At 39.2% G+C, this 24,777-nt stretch overlaps 1 protein-coding gene across 5 annotated transcripts in view; it reads right to left on the minus strand.

Moving 5' to 3' along the window:
* LOC129775129 (probable G-protein coupled receptor CG31760) overlaps nt 1–24,570 on the minus strand; it is a 189,699-nt gene extending 165,129 nt beyond the window's left edge. For all 5 annotated transcript variants that reach the window (XM_055779434.1, XM_055779433.1, XM_055779432.1 and 2 more), the window contains exon 1: nt 23,732–24,570. The gene's annotated coding sequence lies outside the window, so the exon portion shown is untranslated. The remainder of the gene's footprint in view (nt 1–23,731) is intronic.
* Nucleotides 24,571–24,777: the final 207 nt, after the last annotated feature.

Consider the following 24,777-nt stretch of genomic DNA (forward strand, 5'->3'; position numbering starts at 1 on the left):
GTAGAAAACAGAAGATCCTGAAAAATCCAAGTCCAAGATGACCGCAGTTCCCAACTAAACAATTACTTTTTAATTGTTCCATTCAGCTTGCCCTCTTTGTATGTATGTTTGAGTGTTTGTAGGGTTGTCCCACATCAATAGAAAATTGACCCCGTTCCTGTTGACTGATTGATCTGAAATTTGGAACATACATTTAATTCTACTGTCATAATGAAACTGCGTATTCCATGATCTTGAAAAATTCAATTTGGCCGCCGCTCAAAAATGGATGAATGGCTTGACTTGGAGAATACACTACACTATGAACAACATAAATACGAAAAGGTCGCCGCCACAAAATGGTCGATTATGTATTTTCTACAATCCCCTCAATATTGGTATCAAATGAAATGATTTGACTAGTAGAATACAGTATATCATCAAAATATTCCGAAGGAAGTTAGGTAAGAAATAAAAATTAAAAAAAATAATGTTCATGTTTTTTTCAGTTCCAATTTTTAAACTAGCTGTAATCTGCATACATAGAATTATTAAAATGAAATACAAGATTCACTAGTTGATTGAATTTGTTGAGTGTTTTATTTCGTTTTTGTTTACGTGAAAAGCGGCGATGCGACCGCAACATTGTGATTACAAATCAACAGATTGCGTCAGGCAAACGCTTTAGTACAAAACGCAAGCAATGACAGCTGATGAGAAGCGACGCACAACGCGGCATTCTGTTTCCACCTTTAGTCAAATCATTTCATTTGATCCGCCATTTTGTAGCGGTCACCATCCTTGATTTACATTTTCCATAAATAACTGTGTTCTACTGGTCAAGCCCTTTCAAATAAATGCAAATCATAATTATATTACGTTTACCGAGAGAAAATTCGTTTTTATTATGACTCGATTATCCGGAGGATTCGATTATCCGAAGTGAAAAAAAAAATCAATACTCCGGATAATCGAATCCGACCAATAATTGCTTTAATGGTATTTTTGTGTACATTTTTGAACAGAATGTGATTCCGGATTATCTCATCTAACCCGTTTGAAGGATACAAGTTCATAAAGGAAACGATTTTTTCAGGGCTTCCATTCGAATTACAGATTTTTAACAACGAAAAAACTCAATTCAAATTCAATTACTACATACAATCACAGTCCTATGTCAAGATCCCGTCCGTGCTCCTAGGCCCAGACCCATCAACTTTTGTTTTCGTAATTATTGATTGTATTTGTTTTTTTTTTTCATAATTTACACGATTTCGGAACCAACGGTGCTTCATTTTTTTATATATTTTTTAAAAGCTGAGGTTTTTTTTACATAACAAATCCAAAAATCAGAGAAGTGTTTTTGAGTTATTATTTTTCAAAGTTAACATGTTTTCAGTATTCGTTAAATATTCCTATGCGACTAGACTATCATGCGCCTACAATGATTTTTACCGACTGTAACATGGTTACATTATCAATACTCATTATAATCTCTTATGCTCGCGTAGATACGTAGATACATAGATATGACCACGTTATACGTGTTATACGTAGAGGCCTTGAATCAATTTCGATGATTGCTTTTGTATCTCATAAATTAATTATATTGAATATAGGAAATAGCGAGCCATTCTTTAAGGATATCTCCGCCAAGGTAGTTTCTGAGTAGAGTTCCAGAGTAGTAGAGAGTAGATTGGCTACGGGTTCGTAATTCGAAAGTCACTTTTTTCTCATATATCCATCGGCATCCATTTCTTAAAAAAAGGCATTCAATCAAAACATAAACCTCAATGGTACATCATTGAAAGCACGCTGCATCCGAAGCCACACCGTTGGCCTATCTTTCAGGCAATGGACGGATTCCACTCTGGTAGAAGTTTGGTTGTTTTGTAGCGATCAGATTATCAAGCTTCATATTTGGTATTTTCTCATAAGATCTGGATAGCTCTCCAGAAAGCCTTCACCCCATGGACCGTAACAAATTGTAATCAAAACGGATAATGTTTAGGGAATAAGGCGGGTGAGGTAGAACTTCTCAATTCACTCCTCCTAGATTTTTTTTTCCCAAAATATATTTTTTATTAAGGCACATGTGGCGTTAGCCTGACAGGGCCGGGAGTCCAATATTTTGACAATTTTTGTCTTACAACTATGTTAGTAATATGTAACCGATTACTCGCGGTTGGCTCGAGGTTAGTATTACAAGTGTTCTCATAATTGGTATGTTGCAGTCTTCGATGCTCTGTACGTGTGCCCGACACGGGATACTTCCTATTGGGATGCAGCTGACCATTAATCAGCAACGCCCCCTTAGTATGTACCCCATATCTAGCGTGGTGCGTCTTCTCGACTCGAGGAATCCAGGATAGAATGGTCACTAGCCGGCGCAATCATCAGCTCGTGTAGAGTTGTCATGAGCGGTACAACCTTTGGCTCTTGTTGAATGATCAGTGGACTGCACAACCTTCGGCCCGTGCATCTGTAAAGAGTGTGTGTATGTATTGCCGCGACTAAGTAAACGTTTATCGATCGGATAGGAGGGATATGAAACGGGGACACAACGAAGGAAACATCATTAAACGTTGACATCGGCGTTTCTGAGGAACAGGTATAGATGAAGCAGAAGATCAGGATCCCGGCTACCTAAGATATCCCGGACGGGGATGTCCGATTGTCTGCCTTGTGTGACTCTTCCTAGATGATTCTTGACAGATCCATGAACATGCGGTCTGTTGTTATGCCGTAAAATTATCGTGTCGTGTCTATTCTCTCATTCCGATTGTATTTATTTCAGCGCATCGTTCAAACGTATTAATACAACATACAACAACATCATGAATTTGCGAAATTTTGCTTGTCAGGTTTTGTAGAAAGTAATTTCTGCATCGTATAGTAACCGGGGATGATTAAAAGTGGATATATGGCTAGCTAAAAGGTTAGATCCAGGCCAAATCGCTTTGGATAGAAGTCAATGTATTGTGTTTTCTGAGATATACCATATGTTTTGCACAGAGTCTATGAAGTTATGCTTATGATCTCATTCGTTAAACTTGCTGACCCGGCGAACGTTGTTCTCCTGGGACTCGTTCATGAATTGGAAACCAATAACACGTAAGACAACTTCATTGAAGCTGATGTACCGGCCACTTTGGAGGCATATTTTTTCGTCGTTGTAATTAAATGGAGGTGTGATCATATCGGTATTCTGAATTTGAAACACAACCATATTGATTTCTTTATTCAGGGACTTGCAAATATAAGGACCCAAAGACATTGAGCTTTTTGTTAGAAAAACGTCGATCACTGGGACTGACAATCACAAAAGAAGACGAATCAAAATATAAGAGCATCCGCAAACTGCATCAATTGTATGTTGTGCAATAATGTATCAAACTGGCAAACTAACGCTGGTAAATATTTTGTTGTCCCAACAAATTGGTCACGTTCCCTAATAATTATTTTAAAACGATGGAACTTCAAATTTTTTTTCACACATAATATCACGCACGTGCTCGTCCTCCACTGAGGACTAGCATTCCACGCTACTTTACGCTCTTTTTTTTGCACCGATTCATTATCAGCGTAGGAAGAGCTTCCATCTATTTTCCACTCAGAGGCAATGTTGGGTTAGCAGTCCCGTTTAATTTCGATTTTTCCCCACCAAACCATGTTTCGCCATTGTTGATTATCCCATTCTGCTCGGCTACGTCGGACAGGAAATTATCGTGTGCCTGGAGGCTTTGAATATGGGCCCCTGTGTGTGTGGTTGTGTGTAGGGAAATAGGACACATAATGGTAGACAAAAACACGCTTCGTTCAGTATCCGGTCCGATGAGCGGATGCGTGTTAACGCAAAAGCTGCTTGAGAACGGTTGTGATGGGGTGTAAATGGGCCGGCGGAAGACGGATGAAGGAGATGAACGGGATGAGCCGCTGAATAATTAAAGTTGGGTTTGTTACGTAAGGGTATACCGTTACTCGTTCATGATTGTGGATCTGGGTATCAGTAGGTAAAAGATATTATCAGACACTGTAGAGCGAAATTTGTCGTTTTTTTGGAGCCACAAGTAGAATAATTTGCTGGAAACTAGTTGTTGGATAGATAGGTAGATTTGATAAGTAAGAAGAGATTTGCACTCATTTTTTTGAAGATATTTTAGAGTGAACATCTTTTTAATAACTCATTCTTGTATGATACCTGCAAAGACTTTATAACCATGCACTATTCTGAATCAGAATAGACTGAAAAATGTACTTTGTGTCGATATTTCCAAATATTAGGTTGGGGATATAGTAATCCATTATTTTTGGGCGAAATTCAAAAATATTTTTAATATACTCCGATTTGGGTCAAATATGCTCCGTTTTGTTGCTAAATTTGTTGCCATTCTAAAAGAGGCTTCATAATTTCTCAATCATAGAGGGGTTGGTCCTTATTGGCGATGAACTCCAGCAACAGATTTTTACAATTTTCTCTTCATTCCAATTTCTTATCACGCTGGAAATTTTGCAATGCGAGTAAAATGTGGTAATCGCTTAGTGCCGTGTCCGGACTATATGGTGGATGCGTAAAAACATCAAGCTCTCGGAAACTGTGGCCTTGCGATGGAACACAAAACCTCTTCTGTTAGTCAGTTTAGAAAGTTTCTAGTCAATCGCTAGTTTCAAACGGTCCATTTGTTGACAGTAGAGATCTCAATTTAGTATTTTGCACTAAAATGAAAATTTAAAAAAAATCAGGAAATTTTTTTTTTTAAATTGAAAATTAAATTATGTTGCACGTATTTTACTGTTGCACTATCGACACCATACACACCAATCGCAATTTCAGCGGCCTGGCTTGCATTTTCGCATTTATAAAAAAAAGTGTAAATTTTTTCGAATTTTCTCTTTGTTGACCTCCATTTTTAACACCCTGTAACTCACAAGTGAATAGAACAAACAAAAAACAACGAAAGAATTTTTTTTGTGTGAAATGTCACCTTTACAACAAGCATATACCTGAAATTGTATGATCGATATCACGCGAGATATTGATCACTAACGCCAGCTATCGAGAAAATAATGTATAACCATTTCCCCAACCTAATATTAGGCTGTCAAAAAAGTCCTGCGGTATTTCCGCGAGGTGTCGTTGTAAGCGCGTAGTTCTAGTTGTATTCATTGTATCGAGTCATACTATAGCTTGTTGGAAAGGTATTTTTGCGTAATATAGTCCTTAACAGTGTTTTGTTTGGTTAAGTCGTTCGTGAGTTATAGTGTCGCAAATATGGAGCAAAATAAAGAGAAAATCCGACATATTTTACAGTACTACTATGACAAAGGGAAAAATGCATCTCAAGCTGCCAATAAAATTTGTGCAGATTATGGACCCGATACAGTTTCCATTTCCACCGCACAACGATGGTTTCAACGTTTTCGTTCTGGTGTAGAGGTCGTCGAAGTTGCGCCACGCTCCGGAAGGCCTGTCATCGGAAATTGCGACAAAATCGCTGAATTAGCCGAGAAAGACCGGCATAGTAGCACCCGTAGCATCGGCCAAGAGCTGGGGATAAGTCATCAAACCGTTATTAACCTTGGCTTTCTAAAGCTTGGATTCACAAAGAAGTTCGATGTATGGGTGCCACACACGTTGACGCAAAAAAACATCTTTGACCGTATCGACGCATGTGAATCGCTGCTGAATCGCAACAAAATCGACCCGTTTCTGAAGCGGATGGTGACTGGCGATGAAAAGTGGGTCACTTACGACAACGTGAAGCGCAAACGGTCGTGGTCGAAGCCCGCTGAAGTGGCTCAGACGGTGGCCAAGCCCTCATTAACGGCCAGGAAGGTTCTGCTGTGTGTTTGGTGGGATTGTCAAGGAATAATCTATTATGAGCTGCTTCTCTATGGCCAAACGCTCAATTCGGACCTGTACTGCCAACAACTGGACCGCTTGAAGGTAGCACTCATGAAGAAGAGGCCATCTTTGATAAACAGAGGCCGCATTGTCTTCCATCAGGACAACGCCAGGCCACACACTTCTTTGGTAACGCGCCAGAAGCTCCGGGAGCTCGGATGGGAGGTTCTTTTGCATCCGCCGTATAGTCCGGACCTTGCACCAAGTGACTACCACCTGTTTTTGTTCATGGCGAACGAGCTAGGTAGTCAGAAGTTAGCCACAAAAGAGGCCTGTGAAAATTGGCTGTCCGAGTTTTTTGCCAATAAGGAAGCGAGCTTCTATAACAGGGGTATTATGAAATTGGCATCTCGTTGGGAACAAGTCATCGAACGAAACGGCGCATATTTGACTTAAAACAGATGATTGTAACTAATTTTATGAACAAATGAAAATTCAAAAAAAATACCGCAGGACTTTTTTGACAGCCTAATATATCCATTAGGGTGCCAATGAATGTATGGGAAAAACTCAACCCTAAAATTTCAAAAAGTTACCTTATACAAAATCGAAAAAACTCGAAAAAACACCCTCTGCCGAATTTCAGCTCAATCGGACTTAAGGGATTATTCTAGTCTAGAAATTTGTAAAAAAATAAAAAAAAAATCGTTCTTATTTCTGTAGTTTAGGCATTCAAAAATATACTCGAGAAGGGGCTTATCGAAAATTCTATTATTTACCGAGTTGTAGCCATTTTAGTGATGCGGTATCTGACCTGCTACGGACAGAATAACGGAATATATCGACGATTAGATTGATTTGAGAGGAGTTCTCTCGGTTACTTTCTCAAGTTTCCCAAAGATAACTATCCGCCGTTTCGATTCGAACTCGATAAAAAGTGCATACTATATATAAATAATTCGATTTTTAGCCGAACCAATTAATTTTACTGGTTTTCCTTCTCAGGATACCGGAAGATATTGCCGGCCGTGTGTTTTTAAACAAAAAAATTTCGTCGAGTGGTCAATAGCTTGCGTTAACATGATATGATTATGTAAACGCAAGCTATCGACCACTCGACGATTTTTTTTTTACCTCAGTGAATCCTGATTCTTACCTCTCCCCACTAACAATTATCCCTCCCATGATAACCGCTAGGTAACCACGCTATAGAGGCGACCCTTCTGGCCTTCGGGCGGCGATTATCATACTAACCTTCCTTCCCTTCCCCTGGTGACTGTAAGGACGTGGCTGGCGTCGTTATTGACCATTTAAAGCTCGAAATGCCGAAAATTGCACAACGAGAATGATTTGCTAGTCCTAATCGTCATTCTGTGTGTTCTTTGTGAAACTTGGTTGTTTCAGGTCAATCACGGAGAGCAACTACGAATTGTACAGTCTACCCTAGGTCAAGCTCAAGCTCAAGCTCAAGCGGTATCTAACCTGCTACGGACATAACAATGAACTTCAAACGCGTTTTTCTCGAAACTGTTTTTTTCAAACTGGCGTACACGATATCTCAATTTCTACTAAACCGATTCATGTCGAATTCGTATGGATACATTCTGCAGGTATCTCTCTATCGCATGAACCTCTGAAAAATTATTTTTTTTAAATTTCACTATTTTTAAAAAATCGAGAAACGTAAGAAAAACCGTTTTAAGGCGCATTTTGTTTTTCAAACGGCCACCATTTTATCAAAAGAGATGTTTTTGACTTGTCCAAGGTTCATGCGATAGCGGCATCTTTACTGATTCAAAATCTGTTCGATTTTTTTGTTTCAGATAACCAGAAGGGCTGGAATCTTGTACGCCATGGCACAACTTTTTTTTAACCCTCTCACTTCATCAGCTTTTAACTATTCTAGTTATGAATATTTTTTCTCCGTTCAATTTTTGTTTTATTGTTAAAAGATAGATGAACAAATAGTGATATAATGGATAGTAACGATATTCTTTGTTTTATTTTTATGGAACTCGGAAAAACGTCCGAAATTTGTGTCTCTACACTAGAATATCCCCTTAAGGGAGAGTGGCGCAAAGGGTTCGAAGTTTGAATTTTTTGAAAATCGAAAAATCACCCAACTAAGTCCCAGAGTGCCAATTTTTGACAAAAAACAATTTGAGCTGACACTAGATATCGACGTTTTACGTAATTTTAAGACATTTGGCATCAAATTTTTTTTTTCGAAAACCCCGATTTCCTTTCACCCTAGGGGGGATTTTTCGATTTTCAAGAAACTCAAACTTTGACCGCATTGCGCCACTCTCCCTTAAGTCCGATTGAGCTGATATTTTGCCTAGGGTGTTTTTTTTCATTGGCACCCTAATATTCATACATGAATTTCTTGAAGCAAATGAGAATTATGATTTTCTTTTGGAAAAAATACAAACTGTAACTCAAATGTCTATTTATCTTCAAAAATTTTCATTTTCTTTTGAGGTTTCTAGGAGGTCCTACTTCCTTGTTTTCGAGATATATTTTTCATAAAAATCTCAAGCTCTATGTTTTGTTTCGAAGTTTCCCTGCGCTTCACTGGTTCGATCCAATTAGATTCAACTGATGGAGACGGATGGTATATTGGTTCGTCAAAATCTTCAAAAATGTTAAGTTTTATGTTATTACTTTCGTTGTGTGTATGTGTTGTTGATTGAGAATTTATATAAGCTTCATAAAATTTCTCATTTCCGCATTATCCCTTCTTTCCGATTATTCGTTCTATTTATTCAAAAAATTTTACATCTAATGAAAAAGATTGAATAAATAGATTAAATGCTTATGAACATAAAAATAAATCTTGCCAACAATGTGTTAAAAACTAGAATGTTAGTCTCACAATAATACTATTTATTGTTTTCCATCGAATGTACTTCCAAAGCTCTCTCCTTTTAAAAAAGACCCTCTATAATCGTGTTTAATGAGAGATATCTTTGAACATTTAATGACGTATCAATAGTCCAGCGCGAGCGAAATTATTGTTGTTTTGAGAAAATTAAAATTTTCAAGGTTAAAAAAATATTAGTGATATAGACTTTTTCTTGTAAAGGGTGTGTCACATCAAATTGCATCACGGAAAAAACGCTGTAGAAATTCGCCCAGTAGACCGATCCTTTTGAAAATTTTAGACAGTAAAATAAAAACTATTGAACAACTTTTGGCATTTTCTTTTTATTCATACTTCGAGCCCAAGCCCGTATGCTCGCACCTTCCTCTTTACCCCGTCCATATGTTCTGTACAACGTCAGGTTGTAGTTTTTTTTTTTTTGAACAGAAATCCATTTTCTCTTGAAGTCCGCCTCCAATTTGACAACTTTTGGGTTCTTCCGGAGGGCCTGCTCCATAATCGCCCAATATTTCTCTATTGGGCGAAGCTCCGGCGCGTTGGGCGGGTTCATTTCCTTTGGCACGAAGGTGACCCCGTTGGCTTCGTACCACTCCAACACGTCCTTTGAATAGTGGCACGAAGCGAGATCCGGCCAGAAGATGGTCGGGCCCTCGTGCTGCTTCAATAGTGGTAGTAAGCGCTTCTGTAGGCACTCCTTAAGGTAAACCTGCCTGTTTACCGTGCCGGTCATCACGAAGGGGGCGCTCCGCTTTCCGCAAGAGCAGATCGCTTGCCACACCATGTAATTTTTGGCAAACTTGGATAGTTTCTGCTTGCGAATCTCCTCCGGAACGCTGAATTTGTCTTCCGCGGAGAAGAACAACAGGCCCGGCGGCTGACGAAAGTCCGCTTTGACGTAGGTTTCGTCGTCCATTACCAGGCAATGCGGCTTCGTCAGCATTTCGGTGTACAGCTTCCGGGCTCGCGTCTTCCCCACCATATTTTGCCTTTCGTCGCGGTTAGGAGCCTTCTGAACCTTGTATGTACGCAGGCCCTCCCGCTGCTTGGTCCGCTGGACGAATGAACTTGACAAATTCAGCTTATTGGCGACATTCCGGACCGAACTTCTCGGATCACGTCTAAACTGCTTAACTACGCGCTTGTGATCTTTTTCACTGACGGAGCATCCATTTTTGCCGTCCTTCACCTTCCGGTCGATGGTTAGGTTCTCGAAGTATCGTTTTAGTACTCTGCTGACCGTGGATTGGACGATTCCCAGCATCTTACCGATGTCCCGATGTGACAACTCCGGATTCTCTAAATGAGTGCACAGGATTAATTCACGACGCTCTTTTTCGTTCGACGACATTTTTCCAAATTTACGAAAAATTGACAGTGAAGCATGGCCAACGTGATCTATACACTCTTATCTGATTATAAGCGAAAGCTGAAGATATAATTCCTAAAAATTAAATTTCTACAGCGTTTTTTCCGTGATGCAATTTGATGTGACACACCCTTTATCACAATATAGTTTACGTCATCTAACTAATGAATGAAACTAAAACCACCTCGACAAATCTCCAAGCAGCAGTATATTGCGAAAATATGAATAACCGAATCTGCAAAATGAAGGAAACAGTCGAAATTGAATCATGTCACACCCGAAATAGTTTTCCTTTGCTTATGACATCCTTTTTTTGTGAACGTGATGTCTCACTCATAAACTAGACCAATCCCGTCATTTTAAGTCTGGGCCAGTATAAGAGAAAATTGAAAATCGCTTCATATTGCAGCTACCACTACACCACACAGGTATATGTTTTTACTCCATCAACTACTACTTCTTGTATTTGTTATTTTGCAGTGAAAGTTTCTGTGACCACTGACGGCCAAGCTTGTCAAATGTGGTGCAGATAAACGGCGCAACTGATGCCAGTATCATCACCGTGTTTATGCTTTATGTGGTGGGAGATTATTTCTTATTTTTCTTGTTGAATCGGTTTGTTGCCGTTTGCACGGTTATCATTCTAGTTTTTAATACATCGTTGATAAAATATTTGTTTTATTTATTATTTAACCTTTAACATCAGATGTAAAAATTTGTCAATAATCAGAACGAAAAATCAGAAATGCGAACATTTGATGAAGCTTATATAAAATCTCAATCAACAACACATCCTCACAACGACGATATAATAAAGCGCTAACATGTGATAATGAGGATTATGACATCAGGTGACAAAAGAGGATTGGCTGTGAAAACGTTTTCTTCAATGAGGTAAAACAGGTTGTAATTCCTGTGCTTATCTCGTCTGATTAAATTATTCCTCGTTCTCTTCCATGGTGCTGCAACGCTGATTCGTGGTTCAGCTAGTCAAGTAAAGTAGCAAAATCGGCACAATGTCAACGGGAGCATTGAATTAGCACATGCATATATTTTTTTTATTGATATCCAATACACATTAAATCTTAATAATGCAAAATGTTCCTCAAGATTATTAGACGTTTTAGAAACATTCTATTGAATTGTGAATAATCGAGTATTTTTCCTTCTCACACAAGCAATATAATGCTTGAATGTTTTAAACCAAAACTTCTGAGCCAATGTAAAATGTCTATAAAGATTCAACCTTTTTTTTAACAAAGAAAAAAAAAAAGAATTCAAATAAGTTGATTGGAATGAAGCACACGGTATGCCATTATTTCTCTTTACTTTTGTTCATTGTAGCATTGTAACATTGCAACGTTGTAACATGATGAAGAAGAGTTGCTTATAAATTTAAAATCCAACTTGAATCCAACATTTTCCCGAAGGAAACGAGCGAATTATTGAAATCATCGAAAATTGTATTCCGAATTAGTTCCAGAAATTATTTGAAATTTAAGCAAAAATTATTTAGTTTGTTGGTTTTATATGAATCCTATAGTTTAATTGAGAAGAAAGAAAATGAACCTAATACGAGTAAAGCCTTGTTGTAGCAGTATTTTTGCTGTCCAGTTTACTGGATGAGGTATTCCTTAAAAAAATAAATGCTTAGAATACTGTTAACCGTCATATCTATGACATAGCGATAAACTCAAAAAATATACCCCACAAAGTATGCAGTGCATATTCATCTCTGCAATGAAAATGCCTACAATTTGTAAAAGGAATGCATTATTCATTGTTGGTTGTAGTCTTAAAAGTATAGTTTCAAAGAAAATATAATTTTTCATAATTATTGGAGTCTTAACTTAATCAATCATTCCAATGAAATTATGTTCTACATTCTTCCGCAACTTTTTCTTGTAATTCTTGTAAGCAACCCGTTCAAACATTTTCGTATTTTTTTTTTCGTGCTATATCGATCTGAATAAGAAGAAAAGCTCTGTTAATTTAGAATTGGCACGCTCTTTTGCCCAAAACAACACCTCAAGAGGTCAATTCTGGAATTGTCGATTGCAGTTATAAAACAAAGAATAAATAGATAGAATAAAAATAAAAGAATTAACCGAACATAAAAGTAATGAAAAACCCCGGTAGGGTACAGGAGTCGCGAAGTAGTTGAAAATGGCCAAAACCATCGTCTGTGCAGCGCTAAAACGTTTCTAGAAACTTTTTTCGTTTTTGGAAGGTTCCATAAACGCGTCGAACGTCAAGAAGGTTTCTAAAGCGAATCAAGACTTTCGGACGTGAATATGGTGAAAAAAACTCGGTGCTGGTCGCAGTACAGGTAGGAACATACGCAGTCGGGAAGGCTTCTCCAAGTATTGGGTTTTTCAAAAACTAAACAGGTCCACAATACAAAACGTTATGATGAATACGCGGACCCTGAAGCGGAAATCAACTACCATTTTCGTTATACACAAACGGAACACGGAGTTCCATACCGCCAATGTCGAGTTACGTGGCAAGGCTGCCACATTTGCACAACCCGATTGGACACGATCGTATTTCGGAACACGAATGATTCTTCTACTTCTTCTTTGTTAACACTTTGATCGCCCAGTCACCCATATCTGGGTGACGGGTGTATTTCCTGGTAGGCCCCGTCACCCAGATGTGAATGACACTTTCCTCGTTGAATTTGAATAGGATTTTCAAACGGAATTTGATAGAATAGGCACTTAAATGTAAATATGGGATATGTAGATATAGTTTTTATACTATACTTTTAAACGGTTTTATTTAGCATGACCTATTGTAAGTATGTGTGTATGTTTATCTGTAGGGTTGTCCCACATCAATAGAACCCGCTTCCTGTTGACCGATTGATCTGAAATTTGGAACACGCCTTTATCTCTGCTGTCGTTATGAAACTGCGTATCTTGAAAATCCAAGTTGGCGGCTGCTACAAAATGGCGGACTACATATTTTATCAAAACCCTATCAATATGGGTATCAAATGAAAGTGCTTGACTAGTAGAACACAGTTATTTATAAAAATTCAAATTCAAAATGGCCGTCGTCACAAAATGGCAAATTTTTTTCAATTCATATACCCATATAGATGGGTATCGAACGAAATGGGTTTGACTTGTAGAACTTGTTTGTGAAAATGTAAATCCAAAATGGCGATATATTATATCTTTTTATTTCAATACCTCATCAATATGGATATCAAATGAAAAGACCTGACTAGTGACATTAGATCATGAAAAATCCAAGTTCAAAATGACCAATTACAGGGTCTTTCAGATTAAACGCTCACGCAAAAAAATCGAATAACTCCTTATAATTTTTTTTTCGCTCCGTCGATGGTAACACTGCATTCTCCACTTCGGGACGATAATATTCGGCTACTCGTTCAGTCTGATCGGATGGTTTTTTGTGTCAAGATGTACAATTTACAAGAACGTGTATTTTTAGTGAAATCGTATTGCTCGAGCAACCGAAGTCTTAATGAAACTTTGTCATCTTATGGTAAGAATTTCAACATTTCTCGTCGTCGATTACTTCCTCTGGGGGTACGTGAAGAACCGTTGGTAAGTTTATAGCCACAAAATTTGTGCATGAAGAATTTTGTTCACCGTTTAAAACGCGTTATCGAAAAAAGGGGTCACATCGAAATGTCCTAAAAAAAGCTTTATAGTAGTTTATGAAATTTGTTGCATGAGTGTTTAATCTGTTCTTCTAATACATCGTCCAGGTCTTCACTTGCCTATAGTTCCTCAATATCCGATGAGATAATACTCGAAACTTTTTTTCTAGCGCTTCGCACTTTTTCGTCGTCACTACTTCCCTCGCTTTCAGATTCACTATTATGAATCGAACCCGAATTCATTTTTATCGTTGCCCGCTCATTTCTCTAGCACATCGACAGTTGAATTTGGGCCCCGCAAGAAACTCGACCGAATCGCTCAGGACGACGAAAGTGTTCATCCGTTGTCAACTGACAAGATCGGCAAATTGTTCAAGCGAGATTGCGACATAGCAGATCACAAATATTTCTCAATAAGCTTAAGCTTCGGAAGGCTTCTTTTATTAGATGCAACCGATACACATATCGTTAGTTGACGCTGAACGCTGGTAATGTTTTTAAGAAATTCCACTACATGATAGAAGCAAAAACTTCACGGGAATTTCAGTTAATATCAGAGGTAAAGGCGGCTAATATATTCTAAGCTGAAATCACTTGAAATTGAAATGAAATGAAAGTCTAAACACTGAACATGTAGGGGTAGTGGGGGCAAATTGGTCATGGGGGGCAAAGTGATCACCTGCTTGTTTGGTAGTATAAATATTGACTATAGATGCCGTATCGATAGTCACTTTATGTTTGAAGAATTTAATGACTTTCGAGTCACTCTGTACTTCAGTAGAGCTGTCGCATGTCAAAATACAAATAAAAACAGAATTTACTCTCTCGATAGCCATTCGGCCGTAGTCCAGAGCGCATGGTATCTACGGAATTTCTCGTGAAATTTAGTTCATTCAATCTGATATAATGGACAAATCATCAGTTTGGACGACTGTTCACATATTCTAGGAGAGGTGAACAGATATTTAGTTCAATCACAGTGACCATTTTGTTCCCACTAGGTGACCACTTTACCTCCAAGCAAAAAAAAAGTTCGATTTTTCACCTTTTTTTTGACCTAGGACTACGTCTTTCATTTCTGTACCGGGGTGTAAGTTCAAAGTTTCGAAAACGAGAGAGTAACGCTTGAGTGCAACGTTTTGCACGTTAATACCTGTTTACCGGCTGAATGGAGCGGTATAATAATCACTTCATCCGAAAGATAAAATGTCATAGAGTTATATGATCGTCACTAATTGGTCCAAAAAATCGTTTCAATAGCTTGAAAATTGCTTTGAAAGCAAGCTATTGAATCATTGCTCATTGATGATGATTGGTGATCGCAATGTGTTCCCGAACACGGACGCAAAATCTAGCCACCTGGAGAAACCGTCATAGCGAATACATGCAAGCTGCGACTTCTTTTGCTCGCTTGTATTAGTGTTTGGAAAACCACAGAGGACACATGCAAGGCGTGAGTACTTTTACTCGCATCAGTTTCTGTTCTGCTTTCGCATGGAACAGTCATGAACAAATTATTTGCGTGTGAATGCGTCCAAGCGAACGAATATTCGCATTTACGCATTTGACATGATGTTCCCGTGAGGCAATCCAATTGACGAATTTACGCAAAGCTGAATCAGCTCATGCACATTAGAGTTCATAACCGCAAAAGTGATGATGTTTGTTTATTCTACGCACTGAAAAGCAAGATTCGGTACGTGATAATTCATTTTATTTCTATTTAGATTTATTTCAACCATTAAATGTCTTCAGTATATGGTAAGAAAGTGAGGGCTTTGTATATTTACGATGATTTCAACACATAGTTGGACCAAAGCCATTGATAATCTTCGAAAATTTTGAGTTTGATAATGCCTACAGGTTATGAATACTGTGGATAATGGTGATGAAATCGATTTCATATTAAGTTGGATTATATCATTGATAATGTAAGGGCCGATACAAGAAGGATTTGCAGTATTTTTAGCGCAACACATGCTACTCATCGTTTATCTAATTGAAATAAATTAAGGTTACAACACTTATACCAAGCCATTCTTCAAAATATACATACCACATTGAAAAATGACGGTTTTCTAACCTTTTTAGCGTAGAAAGAACACGTGAAACCGGGAAATTTGAAGATAAATTCTGATTTTTCTAAAAAATTTGAGCGACCAAAAAAACAAAACATCATCATTTTACTCTCTGCGCCATCTAGTTGTAAATCTAACGTAAATTCGTCAATAGCATCAGTTTCTGTCCTGCTTTCACCTAGAACAATCATGAAAAATTGCCACATCACGATAAAAAAGGAATGAATTTTATGCAAGGTTATATAGACTTATTTTGTTTTCATCGTGGCGCCTCAGTTTCTACTCTGCGCATGGAGTGATCATGAAAAATCTCGTTCTATTCTCACAAAAACATAAAAGAACATGTATCAAACATCTTCAGTTGATTTTACAAGGCCACTCAAATTCCATCGGTTCTTTTCGGGACCACCAACTTCCCCTAGGAATAGATGAAAGATTTCGAATGTTTATAACTCGAGCTTCCAAAACGTCATTTTAGGCAAGTATTCAAATGTTTGGAACACTTCTCGCCCAGTAATGTCCGTCGTTTCTAGCCGCTATACTCCAACCGAATTTCATTCTAAAGACGAGGCTATTGAAATGGCCCACGAACATCAACTACCACGATCGAACATTATGCCGCTGTCGGGATGCACGCCTGCTAGTCTCATGGAAGCCCCAAACCGCCTCATCTCAGTCGACCCATTTCTGCCGGTGTACACCAGTCATCCCGACCCTGAGATCGAAGAAAGTGTTGGAGTCTTCCAAAATGTCTCCGCAGGCAAGTATACACGTGTTTGGAGCACTTCTCCCTCAGTCGCTTCCAGCCGACGTATTCCGGCGGAAATTCAGTTAGATAATGAAGCTATTCACGTGGAGGTGACCGAAAAGATGAAACTGTCCGTGTACTACCAAAACGTCAGAGGCCTGGGTACAAAAATCGCTCAACTGCGCTTGCTGTTATCCAGCTGCGATTATGACGTACTTGTTTTCACGGAAACATGGCTCAAGACCGACATCGATAGCAGTGAAATCTCATCCGATCACGCTTTTTTCCGCTGTGATCGTAATGATCTTACCAGTCGTCACTCGCGGGGTGGTGGGGTTCTAATTGCTGTCAAAAACTATCTAGTGTGTGAGCCTGTTTCGATGACCAACAGTGAAGTACTTGAACAAATCACAGTTCGCATAAAATCTCAGCTTCGTTTTCTCTACGTCGTTGCCATCTATCTTCCACCAAATTCTAGCAGCGAGTTATACAGGGTTTTTCATTTCGGGCTTCCGAAAGTATACAGCCCTTCGCTGACAACCGTTTGACATAGCTGTCAACCAAAGCGTCATATCGTTAGTTGAATGTCTGCCATTTTACAATATGGATCGTTTTTGCATCGCACAACGTGTTAATTTTGTTAAATTATACTATAAAAATGATGAAAACCCGGCAAATGTTTTTCGAGCATTACGGACGGATTTTGGTCGTCATGGACGGCCTACAGAGCACACAATCGCTATTGTAGTGCGTAAATTCGAACAAACTGGATCCGTAGCGGATATTGTGAGGCGTAATGTGCGTTCGGTGGAAAATATTGCTGCTGTTGCTGCCAGTGTGGAGGATGACCCGAATGTTTCGATTCCACGGCGTGCTCAGCAATTGAGCTTGTCAAACACATCATTGTGGCGAATTTTGCATTTGGACTTGCACCTACATCCATATAAAGTCCAACTGGTACAAAAATTAGAGCGTGGTGACCATGGAATGCGTCGGGCATACGTCGATTGGGTGAACGAACAACAGCAGCAAAACGCTGAATTTTCGCATCAAATTTTCTTCAGCGATGAGGCACATTTCGAGCTCGGTGGCTATGTGAACACCCAAAATTTCCGTATATGGGGCTCAGAAAATCCACACGTGATTGTTGAGAGGCCATTGCATCCGCCAAAAGTCACTGTTTGGTGCGCATTATGATCTGGTGGAGTCATCGGGCAGTATTTCTTTGAAAATGAGGACAGCGAGACGGTAACTGTGAATGGTGAGCGCTATGGCCGCATGTTAACCGATTTTTTTTTGCCACAAATTAAAGATATGGATACGGATGACATGTGGTTCCAGCAGGACGGCGCCACTTGCCACCCAACATGACCGAACATGGCCATATTGCGAACGAAATTTGAGGGACACATAATTTCGCGTTTTGGTGATGCCAATTGGCCGTCCAGATCATGCGATTTGAACCCGCTACACTTTTTTTTTGTGGGGTTATGCGAAAGACCGTGTCTATGCCAACTCTCCGAAAAACTCTTGAACATTTGAAAGACAACATTTGGAAGTTATGACCGAGAACCGCCCCATATGTGCCGAAAAGTCATCGAAAATTACCTGTTCCGGATCAAGGTGTGCGAGGAAGCCCTAGGTGGACATTTGAATGATGTTGTATTTCACACATAATGGTATAAACCAAACTTTAATTTGAAATAAAAGTTTCATCGAATTTCGAATTCTAAGTATGTTTTATTTCAATTTACTTTCGGAATTTAAAGTTGGAAAACCCTGTATAATGCTCACGCAAGTGCAGGACATCAATGGTTACATTCCCTCAAACGCGTCGACTGAAACAGAGATAAATTTTATTGAAGCAATGTTTGCGAATGAATTGAGGCAGATTAATCGTTTTATCAACACAAATGCCAGACTTCTTGACTTAGTATTTACCAACCTACCCGACTACCTTGACGTGATCACACCGCCAGCTCCATTGTTACCTCCCGATGACCACCACGCACCTTTCATTTTACTAATGTCGCACAAAAATTAATGGACGATCAGGATAGATGTACCAAACTTGACTATTCGATATGTGACTTTGACTTTTTGACTCCGTTCTTACCGGTGTCGAGTGGAATAGACTCCCGAATTACGATACAGTAGACCTGATGTTACAAGCTTTCTACGAATTACTCTATGACGTTATCAATTGTCACGTACCTCGAAAGAAACGAACTTTTGTATCTGTTTTCAACAAATCTTGGTGGACTCCCGAGCTGCGGAACTTCGCAACCATCTCCGAAAAGCACGCAACCGATATTTCCATACAAAAATGTAGCAGACAAAGCAACACTTCGCGAAATTGAGTTGGAATATAAAGTCATTCTTTCTGCAACGCATGAAAACTATTTGCATAGAATTTAGACTACCTTCTCGCTTCTGGGATTACATCAAGCACCTGGAAGCTGGCAAGAGCATCCCTGGCTCTGTAAACTTGGATGGAATAACATCTCGCTCAAATTCGGAAGCAGCCAATCTTTTCGCTACTTTCTTTGAGAGCGTGTTCAGTAAGGCGTCACCCGTTCAACGACAACTGCTTTGAGTATGTTACTCCGCACAACATTCCTCTTCCACGCATCCAGTTTTCTCAAGACGATTTTCGAAAAGCTCTCGAAGACATCGATTCGAAGAAAGGTCCCGGAACAGATAATCTGTCTCCTTTGCTATTGGAGAACTGTGCCGCTTCACTCTCGATGTTTATCGCTGCAATTTTTAACCGCTCACTTCAGGACAAAGTATCGTCCAAATTTGTTCAAATCATATTTGTTGTAGTAGGTACATGCATGAAATATGCTTGGTCTATTCACCTAGAGTCTCAATTTAATTTTTCTCTCGCATACAAAAGCGTAGTAAGAAACACTTAACGTTCCGCATAATGAGGCTTGGTTTAGTTGGAGTGGCATATTTATCCAAGGTCAAAGCCACAAAAGGATCTTCTTCAAGAGCAGAATGTGATGAGGTATATCAGCTTTAGTAAACAGAACATTGTAAGTTGTTATTCATCTAAGACCACTTTGCCCCCAAACATCAAAATTATTTCTATGCTAATTAATCGCTGAGATTGAACAAAATATCTGTTCACCTCTCCTAGAATATGTGAACAGTCGTCCAAGCTGATGATTTGTTCAACATATCAGATTGAATAGACTAAATTTCACGATGTATTATAGAGAAAATAAATTGATTTCATGTAATGGAAATATTTCCGGTGTGTTTATTCGTCCGATCGAGGGATAATAGATCAGGGCTCGGCATAGTCATAGTCAACTGAGGATAGTCGGCTGACTAACCGACTGACTTCATCCATAGTCAGTTGGTAAATGACTTTTGGCTCTTCACGCAGTTTCTCCGCCAAAACGACTGAACAGTCAGTATGGCGTTTAGTCGCTATCTCCTTCTACCGACTCGACTATATCATTCCATTTTTCCCAGTCAAATTGTCCTCATTGCATTTTGATATTCCCCCAACTTCTCCCAAAACGAATTCGTTTCTCTCTCTCTCCCATGCACGTTTGCATGCATCGATGTTTGAGTTCACCGTGGTTTGACAAACGCTACAGGTGCGCTAGATTTTTTTTGTAGCGTACACGAAAACTACTCACATGTATAAAATAGCGTGCAGTGTGTGTGTGCGCTATTTTGCACGCCTAATACTTACTAATACTAATGCGAGGACCTTGATAAATGATATTAGGCTGTCAAAAAAGTCCTGCGGTATTTTTTTTTTAATTTTCATTTGTTCATAAAATTAGTTAAATCATAAATTAGACTTAAATCATCTGTTTTAAGTCAAATATGCGCCGTTTTGTTCGATGACTTGTTCCCAACGAGATGCCAACTTCATAATACCCCTGTTATAGAAGCTCGCTTCCTTATTGGCAAAAAACTCGGACAGCCAATTTTCACAGGCCTCTTTTGTGGCTAACTTCTGACTACCTAGCTCGTTCGCCATGGACAAAAACAGGTGGTAGTCACTTGGTGCAAGGTCCGGACTATACGGCAGATGCAAAAGAACCTCCCATCCGAGCTCCCGGAGCTTCTGGCACGTCACCAAAGAAGTGTGTGGCCTGGCGTTGTCCTGATGGAAGACAATGCGGCCTCTGTTTATCAAAGATGGCCTCTTCTTCATGAGTGCTACGGTCCAGTTGTTGGCAGTACAGGTCCGAATTGAGCGTTTGGCCATAGGGAAGCAGCTCATAATAGATTATTCCTTGACAATCCCACCAAACACACAGCAGAACCTTCCTGGCCGTTAATGAGGGCTTGGCCACCGTCTGAGCCGCTTCAGCGGGCTTCGACCACACGACCGTTTGCGCTTCACGTTGTCGTAAGTGACCCACTTTTCATCGCCAGTCACGATCCGCTTCAGAAATGGGTCGATTTTGTTGCGATTCACATGCGTCGATACGGTCAAAGATGTTTTTTGCGTCAACGTGTGTGGCACCCATACATCGAGCTTCTTTGTGAATCCAAGCTTCTTCAAATGGTTAATAACGGTTTGATGACTTATCCCCAGCTCTTGGCCGATGCTACGGCTGCTACTATGCCGGTTTTTCTCGGCTAATTCAGCGATTTTGTCGCAATTTTCGACAACAGGCCTTCCGGAGCGTGGTGCATCTTCGACGACCTCTACACCAGAACGAAAACGTTGAAACTATCGTTGAGCGGTGGAAATGGAAACTGTATCGGGTCCATAAACTGCACAAATTTTATTGGCAGCTTGAGATGCATTTTTGCCTTTGTCATAGTAGTACTGTAAAATATGTCGGATTTTATCTTTATTTTGCTCCATATTTGCGACACTATAACTCACGAACGACTTAACCAAACAAAGCACTGTCAAGGACTATATTATAGCGCGCAAAAATACCTTTCCAACAAGCTATAGTATGACTCGATACAATGAATACAACTAGAACTACGCGCTTACCACGACACCTCGCGGAAAGACCGCAGGACTTTTTTGACAGCCTAATATTTGATAAATGTCTAAGTTCGTTGGTTTGAGTTCACGATGGGTAGAAAAAAACCGCCCATTGATACGTGCAATACCATTACTATCGATTCTGTAAGACTAAAAACGGCGCTTACTGTTTCTCTTCAATTTTTCATTTGTTTTTATGCGCTGTCGACACCTCAAGACATATCGCCGATTGTCACCTATAAATCTCAGTTCATGTGACAATCGTCTCATAGATTTGAGAGTGGGAGTATTGTAAGAGTTCATTCAAATGAGATTTCTCACGGCATACGCCTGGTGGAATCGCGTGATATACGTGACAATTGTCATATCACCTCACATGCCACGCAGAATCAGGCCGTTCGTTTTCTAGTAGAATTTATTCATTAATCTAACATTATAAAGTAATATAAGTTACGTTTCTGAGTTCTTTATTATGCTTCGATATAACGTACAATTCGATACAACGTACAATTTTGGAAGTGAAATGTACGTTATATCGAAGTTACCCTGTATGTAGACAGCCCAAATTTTGCTCCTTTCACAGAAACCTACAATGCGCCTCCATCAGATAATGTGATAGTGTTGCGGTTGAGCCCGGTATAGATGAAGGGCTCTGCTCCGTTCAGAGCAATTTTACATTTTCTGGTCCAATGAATCTAAGTATAAGGTGGTGTTTCATTCCAAGTGGAGAATAAACAGCTTGTACAGGTCGGACTCGATTATATACAATTTTGGATTCAATTATATACAGTTTGAAAACAAAAAGTTTTTTCATTTTCAAATATGACTTATTTTAAGAAAAAATGTAGTATTTCAACGTTAATGTGAAATTTAATTCTCTATTATAAGTAGTGTGAAGTGAAAATCGTGATTCTTGATGATTTTGATTGAATTCTCAACAGAAATTGTTCACAGCAACATTTGAAGCCAAATTAAGCAAGATAGAAGTTGGGTGTCAAAGAACAAATTTTAGAGCGATTAGAGAGCTCCAATTTGGAATAAGTTTTAAGTTCAGCACATCCAAAGTTTCAATTGAATCCATTAATTTAGATGTTTCACAACCATATTCTGTACCAATATTATCATCTTTCAAACGGAAGCAACATAATCGTCTTACGTAGCGTGCTTTTCAATGGAGAGTCAGTTTGACGCAAACAAAACCCGAAGCAAAAACAAAGTTTTATAGCTCTGTCATTGTTGAAATTTGACTCTATGCATAGAAGAATTTACACCTATCATCTCCTGAGAGATCCTGGATAATTTTTTTTTCTTGTGAGAAAGGTGTTTTCTGACTTGAAGGGGATGAATAAAACATTAAATTCTTCTTTTATATTCAAAACACCAAATATATATGTATAAAAAACAAATAAAACATTTTTTGACTCGGTTTTATACAGAATTCGATTATATACAATAAAAAGAAATCGGAGACAGAATATAATCGAGTCCGCTCTGTATCATTTAATTCGGTTTACATGTTTTTATGCTCTTTTGACATTTGATCTATACATGACATTATATAAAAATAAATAGATGTGAAAATACAACAACATATATGTTAATGAACATTCAAAAACAATATATTTGATGCAATTATACTATATGTCTTAATCATATAAAATTTAAAAAAAGGTAATACGCAAATCGAGTTACGAACACAACACTGAAATTCTGCTCCCGTTGGTCAAACTACTACGCCACTGACTTTTGACTAATTGAACTTAGGATCAATGTATTTGAAGCGAAGAGTACTCAAGCAGTATGGATAAAGCTCAACAGGGTTCGTTTTGAACGCATTGAAACTTATCCAACATCCCTGGCCGGTAAATTTCAATCAGTATTCCCGCAAGGGCTGATATGAATTTAAAACAAAATGTTTTCCCATCCCGCAGAAGATCTGAGAATACGTAAACATTTCGATCCGATGCATGAAAAGCAAACTTTCCAAAAATGCCAACGGGGACTCGAGAAATCTTCTAGCTTCGGAGAAGACCAAAGTAAAAGTTTCGGAAAACCGTGATAAAGAACAAGAAAGCATTCTTCAAATTCTCCTTTCAACTTCCCACTCTCCGTCATATAACGCCATATTCAAATGGAAAAGTTTGAAGGTCCCGCAGCATAAATCACATCATTGTTATTCCAAATCACGTAATTCTGACGAGCTGTGAACTATTTACCTTTTCGATTCCACGTTCCCGAGATTCGCTTTCCGTTTTCTGATTTGATGGGGGATTTTTCCTCTAGTTTGTTGCTTTTTTGGAAGCCCAGAGCTTCGCCATCCCTACTCGAGCTAAATGGATACAGAAATGGCTCTTTAAAATATGCAGCTTGGACTGTACACCTCTGCGTTTCCTTTAGCGGGGACACGAAACACTAACACAAAGACGTCATACGCACAAAACGGCCCACTCCCAACCGTCGAATCCACAAGCAAAAGCGAAATAGGACGCGGTGTTACACAATATATATTTATATACTTTTTCAATTGGTTAATTTTACATTGGGTCGACCGAACAATTTTCCCAACACACAGTTCTTAACTATGAATCATTAGCGATAACACTGATTTCTTCTGGGTGGGATTGATTTTCACCTTTGATTCGAAACGACCGACGCCTCCCGGAAATTTTGTGCAGTTCCCTGTTTTGATATTTTCTTTCACCACGGAGAGCAACGCTACAGATGCTGCACTGTTGCACAGAATTTCACCAACAGTCCCGCAGGTTGCCCCATTCGCAGCGACTGCACCAGACGGGGTTCTGCTATCGTCACTCGGTAGCAATTGATTCCACCATTCACAAGGCCAGGCAGCCCTCGGAAAAAGAGGAAAAAACCCACTCCACTCCACAGACGTTGGGTCTTCAGATTCTCGCACCCGTTCACCGCCCTCTTTCACCAACACACTCGCACACGCGGACACGCACAGTGATTGTCACAGATCCACACGGCACGGACGAGGCTTGCTTTCCTTCTGCACGAAGGGGCACAAGGAAATCCACCAGACCACCACTCAGGACGACCAGAACTCGACTGAAAGCTTTGGCTGGACGCGAGGACCCGATGTCAGAAATTTTGGGGTTGAGAAATACTAGTTGAATGAGAAGGAGGAAAAGAGAGTATTTTTTAACTAGTGTGTGAGCAAGGAAAACTCACGAAAAGATGAGCTTTTTCTCGGTCTGTTGTTGAATGAGGATATCGGCAAGTCATCGAACATAAGTGTGTG

This window comes from Toxorhynchites rutilus, chromosome 3, assembly GCF_029784135.1.
Source record: "Toxorhynchites rutilus septentrionalis strain SRP chromosome 3, ASM2978413v1, whole genome shotgun sequence".
Lineage (NCBI taxonomy): Eukaryota > Metazoa > Arthropoda > Insecta > Diptera > Culicidae > Toxorhynchites > Toxorhynchites rutilus.